General features: G+C 38.7%; 1 protein-coding gene across 1 annotated transcript in view; it reads right to left on the bottom strand.

The window, feature by feature from the left end:
- The window catches only part of CASP6 (caspase 6), a 1,021,045-nt gene extending 998,638 nt beyond the window's left edge, over positions 1-22,407 (bottom strand). Inside the window, exon 1 of the mRNA XM_084973221.1 lies at positions 22,382-22,407. The gene's annotated coding sequence lies outside the window, so the exon portion shown is untranslated. The remainder of the gene's footprint in view (positions 1-22,381) is intronic.
- Between the last annotated feature and the right edge of the window lie 435 nt (positions 22,408-22,842).

The following is a 22,842-nucleotide window of genomic DNA, read 5'->3' as shown; positions in this document are numbered from 1 at the left end:
ATAATTTATGTCCATTAATTGAAGCCGTCTGACGTATGGGCCACTGGTAAATGTACTCAATTTTATGTGAGAAACTCAGGGTTTTATGGACTAACAAAGTAAGAGTTAATAAGAAATACATCATGATAAGTAGTGTGAGAAACATTCATACCAGTACAGAAAAATCTAGTCAATTGTTGGCTAGAAATCAGGTTGGCAAGGACTGATTTTAGCATATCTCTGTCTCCTGTGATGTACTATAAATATAACTATTGTGTGTTAGATAAATAAAGGGAAGGAGCTTAAGTTTATCAGATTTTCTTAGTCTAAGGTGCTGTGAAGGTGCTTGACATAAGCCGCTGTATTTAAACCTCCAAGAACAGCCTGGTGAAATAGGTGATTTTATTATTAACTACATTTTAGAGTTGAGAAAAGTAAAGCAAAGATAAGCCAAGCAACTTTTCCAAGCTAAGGGGTTGAATCGCAGATGCAGCTGCTGGCCTACACCACAGCTCATGGCAACACCGGATCCTTAACCCACTGAGACAAGGCCAGGGATGGAACCCGAGTCCTTATGGATACTAGTCAGGCTCCTTAACTGCTGAGCCATGACGGGAACTCCTCCTATCTCATTTCGTTTCCTCTTTCTTAAAGACTTTTCCTTCCCCCAATTATAGGTGCGGATGAGTCCCACTACAGGCCCCACCAAGCCTGAGTCTGACGGTGATTTCAATCCTTGGGGTGATTTCATCCTTGGGGAATGAAGCTGGAAAAGTTGCAGAGAACAAGCCTTGATTCTTTGAAGCCCACGGGAGCCACTTAGCATTTAAGCTGGAAAGTGACCTGGGTATTTTTACCTGGGCTATTTTCAAATGATAGACCATTCAGAGACAGTATTGAATTGGAGACATTTAGCAATCTCACCCAGTCAGGGTGTGTTTCTAGCCTAGGGCAGTGCAGGAAAAAGTCTCCAGGCACAGCAGATGAGTCCCACTAACCGAGTTAATACAACTTTTAAAATGTTTAATATGAAAATAAAAAAAGATCAGAAACCTCAAACAGGAAATAGCTTCTGGACTTTCTAAGATAAAATTTTGAACAAGGATTAAGGAACCAATTTCCTTTACATTTTCTGTCATTAGTAATTTATTTAAAATCATTCCAATAATTTAATTAAGATAATGATGCATGATTAGTCATCTATTTCATAAAATTAAGTAATTAATTTAATAAGTAATAAAGGAAATACATTTTATTATTATTATTAATTTGTTACCCTTAGATGTCAATGTAAAGAATGATGTTTCATTTAGCATATCTTGTGGCTTCTTGTTTTACTTATAGTATATGTGCTGGAAATAGTGACGGATTTAGAATCAGAAGAGCTGATTTAATTCCCATTTCTACTATCTGCTTGTTGCATAACCTTGAGCCAGCCACTTATTCTCTGGGGGCCTCCTTTTCTTAATCTATAAAAGGATATAATATCTATCCTTCAGGTGGTTAGTGGTGATCAAATGTGTGTAGAAACAATTTTATTTTATTTTATTTTATTTTGTTTTATTTTTATTTTCTTTGGTAGTTCACCAAATGCTAGGCAAGACTCAATTGATGTTTTTTCATTTCTACTCGAGCATGTTGAAAATAGCAAAGCCCTGGTGTCCTCTCTAAACTGGAGTCCCAACATCTCCTGTAGCATTTGCTTGGCTTGTTCATTAAGCAGTCAACTTTATTTTATTATTATTTTTTTTTAATTTTTAGGGCTGCACTGGTGGCATATGGAAATTCCCAGGCTAGGGGTCAAGTTGGAGCTGCAGCTGCCAGCCTACACCACAGCCACAGCAACCTGGAGTCTGAGCCACGTCTGCTACCCACACCTCTGCCCATGGCAATGCCATATTCCCAACCCACTGAGCAGGGGCCAGGGATCCAACCTGTGTCTTCCCGGATATTAGTCACATTCATCACCACTGAGCCACAACAGGAACTCCATAGGCAGTCACCTTTAATTCATAAGTCCTTTAAGAATAAAATTCAGTCAACTCTTAATTTACTGCATGTGCAAACATAAACAAGTGTCTATTAGATTCCCTGATGAAAGCAATTATATCTCTGCCTAAATTTTTTTTTATTGAAGTTCACAGTTAAAATATTTTAAAAGTGGTTATTTTTGGCTACTTTTTTTTTTTTAGAGAGAAACTGAGATATTTAAGCAAAGAATCCTGAATTATAAGCAGGCCGTTTATGTGCTGGGGATATTTTCTCTTAAATAATTAAGCTTTTATTTAGAAGTGTAATTGTTAACTAGTGACCTAAGAAAGTGGGAGTTTCCAGTATGGTAAAAAGAGATTTAAGAACCTTCCTACATTTCTGTGACATTACTTTGTAACAGGAAAGGAATGTCCCCGTTTCTCTTCAAGAGGATATCGAGGAAGCCTGCGCTAAAAAAGGGAACATTAGAAAAGCTAACTAGCCAGCCCTTTCGGTTGTTTGGTGGGTGGCAGATAGAGCTATCAGAGGGCAAGAGGAAAGAGTTCTGGACAGATCGTGAGTGGTCTGCCAGGCATTCTGCACAGGTCATCCTATGTAATCCTTGTTACAGCTCATGAAGTGCTTATGCATGTCCCCCCCCCCCTTTAATAGATGAGGACATTGAAGTTAAGGGATCTAAGTTTACAGATGGTCAAAGAAAAAACTGTGTGAACTTTGACACCAGGTGGAGCTGCGGAAACTGGGGAGTGAGTTCATGATAAGTTTATGTATTATCTCTTGTGGAGATCATAATTAGTAAATGAGGAACATTTTTTAAATTATAGAGATCAGATCAAATCCCAAGTCAGTGGCTTAATACCTATGTGATCTTGAGCCGGTTACCCAAGGTTACTCTATCCCAGAATTTCCTCACCTGTAAAAAGTTGTGAGAATGAGGAGCTCCATGGTGGCTCTTGGGAAACGAATCTGGCAAGTATCCATGAGGACGCAGGTTTGATCCCTGGCCTCAATCAGTGGGTTAAGGATCTGGCGTTGCCGGGAGCTGTGGTGTAGGTCGTGTAAGATGTGGCTCTGATCTGGCGTTGCTGTGGCTGTGGTGTAGGCCAGCAGCTATAGTTTTGATTTGACCCCTAGCCTGGAAATCTCTATATGCCGTGGGTGCAGCCCCCAAAAGACAAAAAGACAAAAAAAAAAAAAAAATTGTGAGAATGAAATGAAGGATGTGGGTAGAAGCAAATATTGCAGTGCCTAAAAGATACTAGAAGGTTAAGACATTGTTCAATTTTTTTGTTGTTGGTTTTTTTAGTGGAAAACTTATTTAGGGTTTAAAAAAATTTGGTTTTAAAGTTTGTTTTAAAGTATTATATATTCTTGGTCAGCTTACCAGTATGAGAAGCCTAACTTTTTTTGATTTTACAGAAAAGGGACTATGTGTTTGCAAGTTCTTCTAGGGATTCAGAAAACATCTTCTCTAGAAATGTATCCTTTGGACTCATGAACCCATAGGCTCACCAGGTAAGTGACCATTGCAAGCAAACCAATTATGAGGAAAGAAATGATCCTAGAGCGTGCAGCTTTTCAACTTGCAAGTTTAATTTGGTAAAGGAAAGTTAACAGCATATAATCAATGTTAACAGGAAGCCAGTATATAAAAAAACGGAAGCAGTAACTGGATTTTAACTAGACCAGGGAAACAAAGCCTGTCATCAGCAGCCTCTCTGATGTTACATTACAACGTCCTGACCCCCTGAACAATTTTATGGTTTTTATATCAAACCATATATTCAGTCTTTTGGAATCGTGATTGCACTTTTCCATGAAATGCCTCAATTCCCCAGAGAAAGACAGCAGTTGTTTTAAGAAAAAGCAAATAGCATAGCATTCTACCAGCTGGAAATAAAATAAACACAAAAGATTCCTGCTCACTGGAATGAATGAAGGACCACGTGGCTGACAACATTAAATTCATTGTTTAATATTAATGGTAAGCTTAGATATGTAAAGCAAGACCTCCTATTATTCCTACATGAATGCATTAGAGTCAGACATAAGTGAATCTCAAAAGGAGAGAAATCTGGTTCATTTTCCATGAGCACCAAGAAATTTAGATGCTTATGCAAAGCTTATCTGAACTACCTAAACACAGTTAAGTCTGCAGATCTTAGCAGTGCAAGGTTACATGTAAGATTGTCAGCATTTAGGCTCCCAACTCAGACACAACTAGTGAGAAAGGAGACTTGCTGGCATGCTATGTTATTCTTAGATCTCTCTGTTGTTGTCAAACTAAGAATGAGAAAAATAAAATTTTTTATCCAAATCGGGATTTGAGGGTCAGATTGATCCTGGTCCTCCAAGATGGTAATTGACTTAGTACATATTGACAATGAATTGTTTCACTTGGATATGTGTCTGAGAGGTATTCAACACTTCGTTCTAAAGTTAATTGTGCACATAAGCACAAAGGATCAGAGTCCTAATAGGTTCACAAGCACATGTATCTATCATTTGAGAAGGTAAGTTAGCAAGTTAATTTAGATGGCTTTGATTATATTTACCCTGGCTTGCCCTTGTCACCTTCCAAGTGTAGGTCCTCTGCAATTCAACTGACACCTGATGACGGATGGCAACAGCAGGAAGGTCTAAGTATCTAGAAAGATTTTGTAAGGTTCAGAAAAGAGCAACAGGCCCCCAAATAAAACTATGAAAATTTGTTAACCATTTCTGGACGTAAAGGATGCTCTCTCAGATCTGTTCTTAGATCATCAAACCTGATCACTCCAGGAACATTATCTTGTTTACTTCAAAGGTGAAGAATTTCTGGACCAGGCATAGGACAGTGAAAGGAGGAACATTAGATGGGTTGATTTATTTCATTGCATGAATGGGGCAAGGCCATTGAGCATTGTAGGGACAATGTACAGGGCCTCCAATCTTTTCAGAGACCTGTTAATTGTTTAGTACCTAAAAATAACCCCTCCATTTGATTCTAAATAGAAGGAAGGATTACAAATTTGAGACTAATATTCAATAAAATATCTGCCACTCATTAATTTTTAATTTTATTATTTATAAAATTTTTGCATTTGAAAACAATTTGCAGGTGACATATTCCCTTTTGAAGAATCTTAAAATGCTCATGGTAATTGCTGAGAAATCAGCCAACTGTGAATTTAATTAGTTTTTGTGTGTATGTAGTCAAATAGTATCAAAAGGCAGATTATAATAATTTATAAAAAGTTAGAAGAGATTTATAGAAAAATTATATTTAATGTGATTGAAGCATCATCTTAATACGTTTGATGTAATATGGAGTAAGGTCTCCAAAAATAAGAGGTCTGCAAGCCTGGGAATATTTTCACTTGGCAAGAAATGGAGAAATCCTAAGTTGAGAATGAGACATTCTAGATGCGTGGAAAGTGCTGGTGAAGTTTGTTTGAATGTTTATGAGTTCAGCAGCTACAAGGTCTGAATTGCTCTAGCTACAAAAAACAAACTGTGAGAGTGGATCAGGGAGGGAGAGTAAAATGCTGAGTATATCCAATTAGTTTTGGGTTTAAAGTTTGTGGCTAATGCATATTTGTTATTTCTTTTCATTTTTTGTATAATGTTTCCATTCCTTTCTTCAGATTTGTATATACTGGTGTAAATAACTCTTCCTTGTTTATGTTATTGAATAACGATTTTTCTTAAAAGGGAACATATAGAAAGGTACACATCATTTATTTTGGAATGTCTTGAGTACACTGAGTGTTTGCTGTCAGGAAGAGGCATGGATTGCATTATATCATTAGTGAATTATATTATGAAGTCTATAAGTTAATTAAATATGTAGTAGATGACAATGACTTAGGGTGATATGTTAAAGCTGTCTTAAATTTGTCTGGTTGTTAGGATAATTTTAGATTTTTGTTAAAAGAAAATATTTTTGGATCCCACCCTTGATCTACCTAATCTGACTTTTTAGGGGAGAGGCCTATCAGTTGAATGCCATCTGGTGATTCTTCTGATCAGGCATGTTTGATAAACATGACATGAACCCAAGGGTCTCAGAGAACTTGGTTATTTTGTCTGAAACTGAAAATAGTTATTATGATAAAATCTATCCCGAGCCACTCTTGAATTTGGTCAGCTTTGTTTGTTAGAGCATGTTGGCTGCGTGGTTGAGGGCCAGTTAGTTCCTGCCCATTGGTTGTGGGTTATATCCCTCACCCTGACTTCTCATTTTCCATCCATGTGGAAAAAGGTATAAAGAAGAGGGAATGAAAGGCCTAATCAACAAAAATGTGGAGAGAAAAACCTCACTAATGTGTGGAAACAAAATAATTTTAACTCAAAGCTTGTGCTGTCTTATCAGAGGGTTATTTTTATTGTTGTCCATGACAACAGTGCATTTAAGAATAGAACTTCCATTCCCAGGAGTAGAGAGCATCCATATTTATATTATAAAAGGAGGTGGGTGATATTTCTGAATTCAAAATAAAAAATGAGCTTGAAAATTAATTGCTTAAAAGGGAAAGAAGAAATTTAAAAACATGTGAAAATCATCCTTATTATGTGATTATTATTTTACAGGGCAAAGTAAAATTATATAATGAAGTCAGACCTATAATAAAAGAAATGCATGTTGAAAGGAGGAAGGGGAGGCAGGATGTTAAAAAAAGGAAAGCAATATAAAAAATTGGCTTAATTTTCTTTTTAATCAATCTTCTTATATACAAGATAGCACCATGTTAAATAAAGACTATCCAACTTCTGGGATCTTATAGAACTTCACGCAGACCTTTATTCTTGCATCTTTCACATTTAGTAGAGTTGTTTTTGTATCTCCCTTATCAGATTTCTTGAGGTCCTTTAAAAAATTCTGGAGTTCCCGTGTGGCTCAGCAGAAACAAATCTGACTAGTATCTATGAGGATACAGGTTTGATCCCTGGCCTCCCTCAGTGGGTTAAGGATCTGGCATTGCTGCGAGCTGTGGTGTAGGTCGAAGACATGACTTAGATCTAGCATTGCTGTGGCTGTGGTATAGGCTGGCAGCTGTAGCTCCGATTTGACCCCTATCCTGGAAATCTCCATATGCCACAAGTGTGCCCCTAAAAAGACAAAAACAAACAAACAAACAAACAAATCTTCCTTCTATCCCCCATACTACATTAGCTCATATAAAGCAATATAACAACAATCCAATAGATAATTGACAGACTGAATGAAAGAAAACATGGTTCTTTTCCACAAAGCTACTCAATATAGACCCCAACCAAAAGAATAATTGTTTTGCATTATTGAAGTTAGCTCTAATATTTCTTTCTTTATTATTTTTTTATTTAATGATTTTTATTTTTTTCCATTATAGCTGGCTTACAGTGTTCTGTCAATTTTCTACTGTACAGCAAGGTGACCCAGTCACACATATACATTCCTTTTTCTCACATTATCACACTCCATTTTAAGTGACTAGATAAAACTCCCAGTGCTATACAGCAGAGTCTCATTGTTTATCCATTCCAAAGGCAATAGTTTGCATCTATTAACCCCAAATTCCCAGTCCATCCCACTCCCTCCCTCCCCCCTTGACAACCACAAGTCTCTTGTCCATGTCCATGATTTTCTTTTCTGTGCAAAGGTTCATTTGTGCCATATACTATATTCCAGATATAAGTGATATCGTATGGTATTTGTCTTTCTCTTTCTGACTTAGTTCACTCAGTATGAGAGTCTCTAGTTCCATCCATGTTGCTGCAAATGGCATTATTTTGTTCTTTTTTATGGCTGAGTAGTATTCCATTGTGTATATATACCACATCATCTTAATCCATTCATCTGCCAATGAGCATTTAGGTTGTTTCCATGTCTTAGCTATTGTGAATAGTGCTACAACAAACATACGGGTGCATGTGTCTTTTTCAAGGAAATTTTTGTCCAGATAGATGTCCAAGAGTGGGATTGCTGGGTCATATGGTAATTCTCTATATAGTTTTCTAAGGTACCTCCATACTGTTTTCCATAGTGGTTGTACCAATTTACATTCCCACTAACAGTGCAGGAAGGCTCCCTTTTCTCCACACCCCCTCCAGCATTTGTTATTTGTGGAATTATTAATGCTGGCCCTTCTGACTGATGTGAGGTGGTACCTCATAGTAGTTTTGATTTGCATTTCTCTAATAATCAATGATGTTGAGCATTTTTTCATGTGCTTGTTGGCCATCTGTATATCTTTGGAGAAATGTCTATTCAGACCTTTTTGCCCATTTTTCCATTGGGCTGTTGGCTTTTTTGCTGTTGAGTTGTATAAGTTGTTTGCATATTTTAGAGGTTAAGCCCATATCAATTGCATCGTTTGAAACTATTTTCTCCCATTCTGTAAGTTGTCTTTCTGAAGCCCTATTATTTAAATTGTGGGTGACTAATAGTTCAAGAAGTAGGGGATATTTCTGAAGGAAGAAGTTTCAAGATAAAGAAACAAATAGTATTAACACTATTTATATAATACTATTATGAGTAATAGTATTTATACAATGGTTACAAGAATTGTGGTAAGAATCTTCTAAGAAGAAGAATTATCAATAGGCTCAAGAATGATTTACATGCACTTGTTGGAGGCAGATATAGGTTAGTGGTCAAGTGCTTGATTTATGGATTTGGAAAGACTTGGGCTAAAATTCCTGTCATCATTTATTAGTTGTATAATATTGGGTAAATTACTGAAGCACTCAAAATGTTAATTTCCTTACTTACAAAATGGGAGAGATTACAATATTTGTATCATAGGATTCTTGCAAAGATTAAATGGATATAAATACATGTATATGTTTAATATATATGAAATACTTGTGAAGCTTATCAAGATGATTGGCACATATCAGAGACCCACAGATATTAGCTATAATATTACTGCTGTTGCTGTTATTGACTTCACGGTTGCATACCATGCAGGGAAGGCAGACTTTTGGGGGAGACATAGGTTGATTTTAGAAAAATAGAAAATGCCATTTCTCCTCGGATGCATAGTCATCATGCCATGCTGTTGGACTCTGGGTCTAGAGAGTGGACTCAAGGTGTTATTTCAACAACCCTCTCTGCTAGGTCTCCTAAAATTTCAGGACCCTTAGTTTGTGTAAGTCAATTTTACTGAAAATAATCTGGAATTTAATAAGTAGGAAGTAAAAGTAATTGCTTTTCTGAGGCCTTTACTTTGTAATAGCATTACAGAATTTTGAATGAAAAATTAAGGAGTGAAGTTAGATATTCATCAAGAGAAAACAGCCGACTGTTTCCCAAGAGCCAGCAAAGGTGGTGTGGTCTTGCTCTGTCCCCTTCCTGACTGACTTAGAAACTTCATTGGCCTAGAGCAGGTCAAGTTCAGCAATCTTGATTCATGCTAACAAAGCTCACAGAATACTAATATGCACAAGCAAGGTACCAGTGCCTTATTCACAGTGAATAAAGCTCAAGTAAATTATTATTATTACTATTTTTACTGGATACCTAGTCTTGACCATCTGGCGTTATTTTTTGAGAAATAGAAAGGAAGAGATGGGGTTAGTTTTCTAATCCTATGACAGACATGTATCAACATCTGTGTCTTTTTTTATCCCGGACTTCAGTGACTGACCTCTTACATGACTGATTTTTTTTTTTTTTCCCCATTTAGATGTAGGTTACAATCAAGATTCTTGGGCCATCCCCACATCAATCCATTTTATATTTCTTACGTACCCTCTCTCCCAGAATGCAAACTTGCTTCCAAGTTCTTGGAAAGGGGCGGGGGTGGGGGGCAGTTGTGGTGGAGTTGGTATTAGGGATCTCACTGTTAACTCTTCTTCTAGGATCTGTAGACAATCTGACAAATGTATGCGAAAGTTCTTTAGATATATCAATGTTAACTTAGGTGCGTAGGCTCTTATGAGATCAAATGGGCAAATTAGGCAAGAAACAGGGAAAAAGTTAATCTGACAGTGAGATTTAATCATAATTTTTCTTAGCAAATGTTCACAAACCTAAATCATTCCATAATGGCCATATCAGGGAATAGAGTACATTTCACACATGTTGAATTTTTCAGTTGATATGATTTATATTAGCTCTGCCTCCAATCTTCTTGGGAGTAAGCTATGGAATTTTTTTAAAGGACCACAACAACACAGTTATTTAAGAGTCTCTGTTCATAGCTGCCGTGCATGCCTTTTCATGTGAATGAAATTAAGGCCGTGGCATCTGGTGCTGATCGAGTATTACATTTGGGTCGAACTGGGATGCAGGTACCATGACAAAATTGTTAACAGATCTGGTCATTAAATGCAGGTCAAATTTCTTTTTCATGTTGGAGCTGAGCCTGGAAAATAAAGGAGAGGACAATAATTTGTCGAATTACTAAGTGTGTACCATGGCAAATATGTACGGCATGTCTAGTTGTAAACTTGGATGATCAGGTCCGTGCCATCCTTTCATATATAAATTTCAGTTTTAGTGACTTGAATTCAAATAATTACCATGTTGTGAATGTAGTAAGTGCTCTGTGCTTAATCCCTTCTCATAATAAAAACACTTTAAGTAGGATTAAGGGCCCCAGATTAAGGGCGGTCCATTATCAGCAAGTTTTCACACTGCTAAATTGCACCTAGAATGTACTCCACTTCTCCCAAGAACCTTCAGTTATAAAATAGGAAAAGTTATGCTGGCAGTAGAGGTTGCTGCATTTTGAATATTAATGCAATGGTTTACCTAGTTCATGTACCACATAGAGCAAAATATTGTTTTGCAAATCCCAAATCTTAATTCAACTTTCTCTTCTTTTTTAAACAGATGCTGTCAAGAGTCTGTAAAACCAAACTTTTGACTTTGAGTACATCTTTTTCTCTCTTGAAAAAAATACATGTAAACTTCTAAATAGATAATGAAAATAAAACTTTTGTTTTCCATGAATGTTATGTACCTCTGTTTTACTAAGCCTCATAAGAAAACAGATGTAGCTAGAGTTCTAAGACAATTGAACATGATCCTCGATCAAGTTCTAAGCTCTCACAGGTCTTGTTGCTTATGTGACATTGAGTTTCATCTTTCAAATAATTGAGATGCTCAGATAGGATGGATTGATTTTACTGAAATAACATTCAACAATTATTTTGGACTGCCAGTTATATTCGTTTGCAGAAATATTCACTCAAATTCTCTCTTTTTAAATATTTCTCAACTGGATCAGTAATGAAAGAGAAATTAATTTGCTTGTGAAATGAGAGACTAGTCCTCTGAAAAAGTGTGTGTGTGTGTGTGTGCGCACTCACGCATGAATGCAGTAGTGGCTCTTCTAAATCTATGGAGTGACAGATGTGTATTTTAAGAATAAAGGATGGATAGCATACCAGAGCCATGTTGGAAAACAGCTAATATTGGTTTTGTCATCTAGAAAATAATTTCACATATCCTTCATCCTTAAAAATCTTGTGAAGTTGATTTTACTCTCATTTTACAGATAAGGGAAACAGCTCAGAGAAGTTGAACCACTTCTTCCCTTTTTTCGATGCCTTAAAACACATACATTGGAGATATCCTAAGCTTTATTTTTGTCTCCTTCAGATACAATTCTATACTCCCCTCTACCTTAACTCAAGAAGTTCAGTTTAGCCCACCAAATATTTTATTTCTTCTTAAGACACCACCCTATGAGATTAGCTTATATTTGTAATATTTTGAACATCTGCTCTGATTTGACTGTAAACTCCATGAAGGCAAGACATTGATCAGCTCTGTCCAGTGCTGTATTTCAGCCCATAGAATAGTGTCTGGAACATAGGAGAGTCTCAATAAATACTTATTGACTGAAAGAATAAATGTATGAACACCAGGTAGGTGCCCTGTCCTCTGCTGGGAAATGGGGCCATGAGAATGGAAGCAACATACTCCAGTCTCCAAGAACCCAGGGTGGACCCAATCATGACCTTGATTGAAGATGCTTTACGTCAAGTCTCTTATCCCTTCAACTTGTCATTCTCCTTCTCTTCCTGTCCTTGCATATCTCCTTTCTCTGTGCCATGCCAAGTCACCCTTGCCATTAAAGTCCTTATTTGAATAGAGCAGCATTTTATTTTGTTTTATTTGAGTGCCATCATTTTTTTTTTTTTAAATGCCTGCACCTGTGGCATATGTTAATTCCCAGGCCAGGGATTGAATCCGAGCCACAGCTGTGGCAATGCCAGATGTATTAACCCACTGCACCAAGCTGGGGAGATTGAACCCACACCTCCACAGTGACCCGAGCTGCTAAGGTAGGATTCTTAACCCCCTGCTCCGCAGGGGAACTCCCTGCATTCCACCATTCTTAGAGAGACACACATCTCTTTAGAATTTACATCTGTCCTGAATTACTGAATTGAGGTTGGTGGGGTGGGGCAGGGGAGACCTGGAGGCTGGTGTTTGCTCACTGTTATACTTACTCTCGCATGTGTGATAATTGGGAAGGACAAGTTAAGAATTTCTCTTTTCACTAAATGAGATCATCTGTTTATATTTTTTATATTTATGGGGAACAGAATATATTGTCCTGGCTGAATTGACCAATTGATAATAATAGAGTGGGCTTAAACTTACTTTTTTTTTTTTTTAGGGCCACAGGCGTGGCATTTGGAAGTTCCTAGGCTAGGGTTTGAATTGGAGCTGTAGCTGCCCACCTCCACCATAGCCATAGCAACGTCAGATCCAAGCTGGGTCTGCAACCTACACCATAGCTCAGGGTCATGCCGGATCTTTAACCCACTGAGCGGGGCCAGGGATGGAACTCACATCCTCATGAGTACTAGTTGGAATCGTTTCTGCTGCGCCACAACTGGGAACTCCTAAACTTTCTTAATTATAGGTTGTTAATAGCTACGTGCTTTTAGGTGAGCTCCTTAGGCTCCTGAACCTCTGTTTCCGCATGTGTAAAGTGGGAATGTGAGTGGACTACTCGACATTACTGCTAACGGGATGAAATGAAGTGATGAGTGTGATCAGAGCGGTACCTCCACGTGCCCCTTCAGATCCCCACCCCCGGCTCCCTTTCCCGTCCCAGCTCGGATCTGTCCTGTGCAGGTGCAACAGCTGGAAGGGAAAGGACCTCACACAGGGGCACCTTTTCAACGCCTCCCCCATGCCTGCACCCAGTGCGTTTGCTGCCCACCTGGGTGTTTCCTCTTGCTGCGGAGGAGGGGGAGCCGTGGGACACGGCTCAGGGCCCACACATGCCCCGCCCAGAAGCCTGGGGGAAGTAATGAGCTAGGTGGCAAACTTCGACAATTGCAAGATGGGGACTAGGACAAGATCTCTCACTTTTCTCCTTCTGGAAAGACCATCCAAGGTGCGATTACAAAACTGTCGGGAGACTCATGCAGGACGATTACGCCATCAGGTCCCCTTAGAGATGACCAGCCAGGTAATAGTCCTCTTCATGGGTTTGCCTCCTGTCCTGTCTCCTTGCCTTTGTCCCACACTGCTGCTTCCTGGGAGTGCACTCCTTAGTAAAACAGCAGCCCATGAACTTCTGTGTCAGGCTTTGCTTTCTGCAGTCAATCGAAGGCTGAATGGAGGGCTGGCTATAAGTGCTGAATGTTCTTTAGGATTATGATACGCAAAGACTAATGTGCTAGTGATTGCTGGTGTCAACTGAAACAGGTACAGGTAAACGTTGGTTTCACAAGCTAATTTTGGTTTTCTAAACTCTGCGATCATTGTAATTACCAGATTTTTCCCCTGTGGAAGAGTCTTTCAGTTTAAAAGATGCTAAATTTTCTCTAAGCTGAAAGGAATTTCTCTTTCGCTGGTGTTCAGTCAGTTGACAGTGCATCTCTCATTCTCATCGGCTGCTTTGTTTTATAAGAGGCTCCAGTGATTTCACAGGCACGTGCTTGGCGTTTGCTAACAATGCTCTTTAAAGCCAGGGATCGGAGGATGCCTTTTTGTGTGTGTGCCACAACCTGGCTAGGGTAGTACCTACCCTAGCTCAACAGAGTGATTCATTTTTATGAAGGTCTCCTGAGACCTGTTTGTTTTCCTAAATGAATGAATTGCCTCGTGTTTTGGTATTTCCCTCATTAATAGGAGGCATAATTCACTGCATTGCAACGCTAAACAAATACAAGCTATTTGGGGGAGGAAAGTGGTTGTTCTTTAAAGTCAGGTTACGAAGTGCGGAGATGACTTTGTCAAGCAGAGTGCTAGGAGCTGTGTGTTGTCAGTGATTGTAAAGGAATAAAACCCTGCCAGTGCCGGCAACAGAAAAGCTGCCAAAGCTGAAAAGTACCTGGCTAGGTTTTAAAGGACAGGAACACAATACTCTTACTAAGACACACTTTATAGAGTCCAATTCGCAGCCAAGAAAAACAGCTTTTGGAGCTTTTGGGTGTCCATAAACAGCTAGATGAATGCAAGGAAGCCAAACCCGGGGATGAGTGGGGTATTTAAATGCTCAAGTTGTTCAGCTGCCACAGTGTCCTCCCTGTATGCCAGTGTGCTGGCTGGCACAGAGGGGACCCAGGAACGCCCTGTGTGTCTGTGATTTATGGAAAATCCACACACGGGGGACAGATAGAGGACGCTGGTGAATACTCAGTCGTTGATACGTGGTCAATTATGAAAAGATATCTGGTTTGTTTTCCCAAGGTGATCATAAAACACGTTGCTAGAGTAAGAGGGAGGATGGTCCAGGAGTGACCCTCAGATAATGCCTTGTGGTCACTCAAGTTCTAGGCGACAATTGCCCGTTGATAAGGCAGTTCAAGCGTTTTCTTAGCCGAGACACTTCATAAACCTTGCCAAGAGAAGAGGGCATGTGGCCGTAAGTTGTAAAGTGATAAAAAGCAGGCATGGGTGGAAAATATTTTATCAAGAAAGATAAAATAAAGAAATTATATGAATATGATAACAGTACAACAAAGAATATTTTTATAGAGAAAATTTTGTAAAGTTGCCAGCCACTAAGGCAAAATGAATGAAGAGCAAATGGGTTGTATTTCAAACACATACCATTACACTGAGTAACAGTTACATTTTACTACCCGAGTCACATTTTTTGACTGATGCAATAAAATTTGCAAAATACAAAGAAAAACATAGGATTTATATCTTTTTTTTTTTAACTTCAAATTTTAAATGGATTTTCTGGTTAACCATGCCGTAAAAACGTTTTGAGCTGTTCTGAATCATGTCCTAGTTTTGAAGAAGCACCGCACTGCTTACAACCAGCAGAGAAATCTGGAGTTGCCTATGGTTGTTAGACTCTTAGGTAATCCTAGCACGTTTTTAATGGAGAGATTTTTATGCTTTAATACTTCAATAATTATCATATTTAAATGGTTCATAGTGATTAGAATAATCTATAGGGCTTCATGGACCATAAATCGGGAATTTTTTTATGATTCATAAAATTTCTTCCATATACGATGAGCTAGTTCTATTTTTAATTATTTTATTTGATTCGTCTTCTGTTGGTAGAACCCCAAATTGGAGATAAGATTCATGAAATATGAGACAAAAAGGGTTTAGAAAAAACTTCTCTCTAAATCCTTTTTGTCTCCCTATCTTTTGCTTGCTTCAGGCTGTTTAGATTCGAGAACTCAGCAAAAAAGAACTTTGATTTGGTTTAGTAAAGAGAATTTTTTTAATGCCGTCATGAAATTAAAGCTAGAACAGCAATCGGACTACTATATGTAAATCATCTACACTCAAAGAAATCATTTCATTTCCCCAGCTATTTGAGCACTTTGTTTTGGTGAGTGTAATCACCTGTTAAGCAGAGGGAAATTGCCTCCCCTCCCTTCACTCCACTGAGTGCTCAGAGTTAGAGAGATTAAAATTTTAATTAAAAAAATAGAATTCTAAAAGGTCTTTGGAAATGTTTTCGGACTCCAAGATTTTGCCTTTGCTTTGAGAGTGATTCCACTGTTCCCAGCATTAGCAAACCAGCAATTATTCTGTTGAATAGAACATTATACAGAGGAGGTCCTGAAAGCTGCTCATAATTCCAGACGATTCTCTAAGAACTTTTAGGGGAGATCCCAGGACATCAACTCAGTGTGTCTCAGTGTGTGGATTTATTCTGATGCATCGCTGTTCTATAACAAAAGCCGTGGTCAAATGGTCCATAACCATGTATATTTGAAAGAAGTTTTACTGTCACGTGAGCATCTTTTCAAATTTTGTCTTTCAAATTGACTAAGTGAAATAATATGAACTTGCAATTCATGTAGAATTAAGAGATCTATGGGTGTTGGGGGGGGATCTATGTTGATTTATAAAACTGACTGAGGTCTTAACAAGGGCTATTCCCCTTTTATTAGACTTGGGGAGAAACTAGTATTGTCTTTTGACAAAGAGTAAAAAATCTAAACCATGCAGTTGGTGATATTTCATATAATGTATAGGATGGAAGTTTAAGAATTGTTTGAAAAAAAAAATTGTTGGTAATTTCTCAAGTTCAACACATAGTTTACTTCGGGCTGAAAGCAGTTTGCATTTTAGTGTATCTACTAATTTTGTTTCCAGACTCTTTCAGTCCCTGTGTTGTTCTGTTTCTTTCGGCACCATTAGCTGTTTTGGTTTCCAGGAATCCACGGCCGCCCCAGCCACCACTGTCATCGGGCATCTGGGGATCGGAGAGGCTGCTCTTGCTGTGTGACCTCAGGCACGGTCACAGCCTGGCTGGACCTTGGTTGCCTCATCTGAGTGGCACGTGAGCTAAATTGGAACTATTTCCCAGAAAGAGGGTTTCTCAAATCCATAGCTGTCTCTTAAACAGGAAGATAAGTACAAGAGCAGACTCGGGTTGCCGGGCCAGAGCTGCCTATGCCAGAGATCAGTCTCTTTAAGGATGAAATCTTGATAATGTTGCAGCTGTGTTTAGAGCAAAGAAATAAATGTCAAAAAGGTCCTTTTGAAGTTTTTGCTTTCTTTTTTTCTCAGCTTTAGAATCAAGAAATATGTGAAGGATGCTAGCAGTGAGATTGGATTTGAAGCTGGGATGAAAGACTTGCTCTGCTTTGTATTAGTTGTGGTGTTTTTTGGTGGTCTTTCCTCAGTGCTACCAAGTTCACAGGGTTTTGGGGTTTTGCTGTGTTTTCTGGAATGACCATCTATCCAATTCTTACCAATTCTGCTCAGAGCGCTCTTTTCATGAGAAACTCCTTCAGGTCACAGAGGGACCAGAACAATCTTCCATGAACCCACTTCTCCGCTCTAATGTCTTTTGCCAATCATTTGGTAATTAATCATCTTCTACCATCTGACTCTTACTGCAGTTGAAATTGACCTTTGTCATTGATTTTGTTCCCTAATCCCAATAAAAGTTCTCTGAAGCCATATCAGGTTGTGGTTATGACCTCAGTTTTTGGAGTCAAGATTCCAGAGTTCAAATCCTGTTTTGACTCTTTTCTTGTTGGAGGACCTCTGACAAGTAATCCTATCCACCTCCCAAACCTAACTTTCTCATCTCTAAAATGGGGATAATGGTAGAACCCACCTCTGTTATCCCTAGAACTCGAGTGATAACTCACAAAAAGTACGGAGCAAAAGACTTAGTGCCTAAGAAAGGCTCAGTCATTAGTATTCCTTGAAGGATGGTATGGATCTTAACAGTTCTTTGTGAATCTGTGGTGGCTCCCCCAGTGCCTTGCACTCTGCAGATGCTCTGTTTTCCTCTTTGTTGGCTATTTATTTTGTTGATATCGTTTCAGATGTTTGTTTTTATATGTAGTTTCACTTCTCAAGCCATTTTAGTGTGGCTAACTAATATCAAGGCTCAAGAGGATGATATAAAAAAAGGCTTAAATTACGTTAGAAATTAGAATAAAAATAGGCTGAGCCTCCACCAGGGGAGTCTGTGGAACACGCCCCTCAAATTCCTTCCCCCTGGAAGAGGCAACGAGAGGTACACAGTTTCCTTGAAAGGGTATTCAGTCTCTCTGCCCCAGGATCTCTGCCTTTTCTGGCTTCTCCTGTAAGTGTGGGGGCCTAATTATTCTTTAGTTAGTTTCTAATAATGAGGGTTGTGACCACCTTTTAAAATTTTTCTTCTGGTCATGCATAGTGTTGACCTGGCTGTTTGCAAGGCTGGCAAGGTTGACCAGGTCATTCCCCTGCAGCAGGTAATTTTCATTAATGCATCCTCATTCTCATCACCGTAGGCTAAGTTTCCTCTCTTATTTGGGACACTGTCTTAGCTTTGTGTCAGTTATAACAAGCTAGGTTGTGTTGAGGTAACAAACAGCCCCCAAATGTCAAGAGCTTACAGCAAAAGAAAGTACATCTCTAGCTCACATTTTGTGTCCATCATGGGTCACCAAAGGTCTCTGTGGCATCATTCCGCTCCCCACCCACCAGCTTAACACATTGGCCAGAACAATGAAAAGAAGAATAAAGTAACTTGGGGCCTTACATACACAGGCCATTAAAGCGCCTACCCAAAGGTGACGCCATATTGTTTCTGTTTACATTTCATTGACCTAGGCAAGACAGGTGGTTAAATTTGACTTCAGCATGATGGGGACATAGAATCCTTCTACTAGGAGAGAAATTAGCTATTGTTGAAAAGTGATGCATTCTACAACAGAGGCTAAATGATGGCTATTGTTTTCTCTTTTTCACTCTTTTCCATTGTTTAGTAAAGAAACCCAGGATTTGCCTTTGTGGTGCTGCAGAAACGAATCCGACTAGGAACCATGATGTTGCGGGTTTGATCCCTGGCCTCACTCAGTGGGTTAAGGATCCAGTGTTGCTGTTAGCTGTGGTGTGTGGGTTGCAGACGTGGCTTGGATCTGGTGTTGCTGTGGCTGTGGTGTAGGCCAGCAGCTACAGCTCCGATTAGACCCCTAGCCTGGGAACCTCCATATGCCTCAGGTGCGGCCCTAAAAGGACAAAAGACACACAAACACACACACACACATACACAAAGAAACCCAGTCCAGGTAAGGAGCCACCAGCTCCAATCTGTATTCTTTCTGGGAGACTTAGGCAGACTTTCATATATGTACAGCCCTCAGTTCCTTGTCTTTGGCTTCCAATTTGACCTATGGAGCTCCCTCGGTCATTGTGCAGAAGAGATTCTTTTTGGAACCCTTGCCACAACACACTTTTGATATCAGGGGATATGTACACCTATGCTGTTTCCCTTTTAAATAGCAATAACCACGGTGTTAACAGCGAACACTTGCTATGTGCTGTGCACAGTTCTAAGTGCTGTATATAAACTAATCTTTATATTTAATCTTCACAACTATTCTATAGGGTAGAATTATCACCACTATTATCACCATTTTACAGATGGGGCAATTGAGTAACAGAGAGGTTAAGTAAGTCATGCAAAGTTGTTCAGCTAGAAAGAAAAACCACTGATATTTGAACCCTGTGGGGTCTAGGTGGAGAGTGCCCATGCCATTTTGCTACGTGGTCTCAACCATAATGGTATAAATCTCATGTTTAGCACAGTAGCTGGGATATATTAAGTTACCAATACATGATCACTGCTGCTCCTGCTGCTTAAATTGGTGAGCTTAACCTTTTCTTTCTTCAAAGGACTGATATATGTTTTTCATGTAATAACTCTTTGGTCTTCCCAGAATTACTGTCGGGTAGGTATGAGCCAGGCAAAGCCACTGCCATTTACTAGGAGATGGCCACAAAACAGTTATTGTCCACGTAGGCCTGTGTATTCTCTTTTCTGCTATCGATCTGCTGACATTGTGCCACCTCCAAAGTGCAGTGGGGACATTACCCAGAAAGGATATAGTTCAATATGAGCAGGCTTATCTCGCTGTGCTACTTCTCCAGCTATTCAGGAATACAAAGCTAATTTGTAGGTGATATTATATTTTCCTCTCATGCTTTACATGCAACCTTTATCCATGTTAATGGGAATTTTTTTGTGCTTACTCTAGGGAAAATTGATTCCAATTATTGAGTATAATTTATTCCAACCCCTTGATGGAATAATTTATACTCTTGAGATACTCTTGAAATGTGTAACCAATAGGGAACTCTATTTATACATAAGTTTTTACACATCTTTCAATTAAATAAGAAATCCAAGTGCAAAACCCATCACTCAAGGAAAGCATATGAGTTTGTAACACTCCCAAGAGGTTTTTTGGTCCATAAACCAATAAATGGATTACACTTACAGGGCAAAATTCTCCTCACAGGTCCCACGTGGAGCTCCTATTGACTTACCTGGGAGGCGGCTCACAGGGGATGCGAGGTACTCTAGGCTGTAAGGAGAAGAATGGTCATTTTTGCATATAATCAATATTAGGGCTCCGATGTTGATTGTTATAAAGAATATGTTTATTACGGTACAACCCATTACATGTATAAACACACATTCTTTTGGTTCTAAATCCTACAGACAACAGGATTTTTTTAGCAAGGAGATGGGAGTGCACTTTTCTAAAATAAAGGGCAGAGATTTTTATATTTTTATATATCTACATGAAATAACAGGATAAGATCACTCTGTAGATTTTATTGTATTGGTATATCAGCATATCTTTAATGTGAGATAAGTGACAATACAAAATTTTTCTTTTCATTTCAGCATTTCTGGAATTTCATGAGAAACTAAATTGAAAGTTTCTGGTATTCAGCATTATAATTTATAGCTTAACCTAAATTGTATTGCCTATACAAATAATCAGTGGGAAAATGGCAGTAATACAGATTCCAGTCAAAATTTAACATAACTTTTTTCAAGGTACCCACCCTGTTGTGAAGTGCTTTATAAACTCATTATTGCTTTTTTTTTTTTTTTTTGCTTTTATTTTTAAGTCCACACCTGTGGCAAATGGAGGTTTCCAGACTAGGGGTCCAATTAGAGCTACAGCTGCCGGCCTACACCACAGCCACAGCAACTGGGGATCTGAGCCATGTCTGCGACCTACACCACAGCTCATGGCAATGCTGTATCCTTAACCCACTGAGTGAGGCCAGGCATTGAACCCACATCATCATGGATCCTAGTTGGGTTCATTAACTGCTGAGCGACGACAGAAACTGTACATTATTGTATTTTTTAAAATTCTGTTTCAGTATTTGTCTTGGGAGGAGAAAATCCATCCATTTTAAAGGGTCACTGTTTTATAGAGAGATTTAGGAATTATGTAGCTCTCTGCTCCTCAGAATAACCAAGTATATTTTTTGAGAGTTTCAAAACCTACAAAGTAATTTACAAATGTGCGAAATTTTTGTTGAATTAGAATTTGTGTTGTGACCAAACTATTACTTATATGTTTTGGGGACCCCATACCACAAGATGCTAATCCCCAACTCATAGTTTCTGAGTTAAAACTATGGTTCCTAATATAAGACTTTGCCAAGACAAATAACATTCATGATATTAAAATAATACTTTTGAATTTTGTAAAACTTCTAATTTCTAGTATAGAAATATCTCCAGGGGCTTTGGGGGGACAGAGTATTTACTACTCATCTCCTGAGTGAGAAATATTGAGATAAGCATATATGATACATATTTTTCTGCACATGCAGGTAGTTAATATATTAGTAGCAGTGATTCTATGTGCTGTGTAACAATTAAAAACTTTGTTTCCTGAATATGAAAGATTTAATATATAAAGACAAGTACAATCTTCCAGCCCATTTTCCCTGCCACCTGCTGAAGTCAGCAGGGGCTGTGTGTGGCTGTTGTTAATAGAATTTTCAGATAATTTGTTTGGACTTCACAGTTTCATCAGCTGACTTTATCCCTTCTGAGCCAGTCCTTAGTCTTGCAAAACTCTCAGTGAATTCTTTTTGTTATCGGCTCTTTTAATATATAAAAAAATTGATTTCAGCATTTGCTAAAGACTTTTTGGAACTAGGGGCATAATCCCAGTGGCGATGCACAGAAAAGCGAGCATCCACACAAACACTCCTGGACATACACCAGTAGCAAATGGTCCTTTCTCTCTGAAACTAGTAACACGCTGTGCTCCCACTTGTACCAGTAAAGCAGGCAAGCTTTGGAATTCCTTTTCTGTCCACAGCCCGCCCTGTTGCCTTCTCTCCTATGGCTCCCATTTGGACTTTTAATGGAATGTCCAGCTGATGGTTCTGACTGTTGACAGAGGCAGAACGCAGGAATCCAGGCATCATCTACTAACGCTGGCCTCTCTTTTTCCAACAGTATTTGATTTCTTTTTCTCAGTATCAGAGGAGTGCTAGGGCACACTGACCTGTAAAAATATCTGTAGTGGAGAGGAAGCAATATGTACACACACCACACACACACACACACACACACACACACAAACACATTCCTTTGGTCAATTTATTTGACTGCCACCAAACTTGTTGCAATGGTACGTAGGAAATAGCATACTTTTCTTCTTCCTTGAAAAACAGACCAGGAAAAAAAATACTTTTTTAAAAAAATTTCTGAGCCAGGGGTTGAGCCACAGCCACTGTAGAAGCAACGCCGAGTCGTAATGCTGCAAGCCACACGGGGAGTCCAGAAAATACTTTTAATAGCATATTTTGGATGTTAACTAGTGGCCTCAAATTGTGAGAGGCTGAGGCCAAGTGCTGTGGATTTTATTGTGTTATAAAAGGTATCAGATTTCGGTGTGTGTTAAAAAATGAACTTTTAAAGTGATCTTATTATATGGAGAAGCCAAATAGTAATTTTAGTTTCATGTTTTTAGGTTCCAGAAAGTATGTTTCCTCAACAGCAAAAACTATTTTCCATTTAAATTTATTTAATACACAATCATAACTATGTCACAATAAATGTTCATGGCCAGATTCATTCCATTTCTTGTTGAAGGTTACACAAAGAGTTGGTGGTATGATCAGGGCTGGCATCCTGATTTCATGATCCTCCGTCCTGTATTCTTTCCATCCCAGTTTCAAACAAGTTC

Source organism: Sus scrofa, chromosome 8 (assembly GCF_054392235.1).
Source record: "Sus scrofa isolate SSC_HxYL_T2T_F1_AM1 chromosome 8, Sscrofa_HxYL_maternal_Yorkshire_Landrace_v2.0, whole genome shotgun sequence".
NCBI lineage: Eukaryota > Metazoa > Chordata > Mammalia > Artiodactyla > Suidae > Sus > Sus scrofa.
Note: the sequence above shows the minus strand (reverse complement) of the source record. Positions and strands in the feature narration are given on the sequence as shown.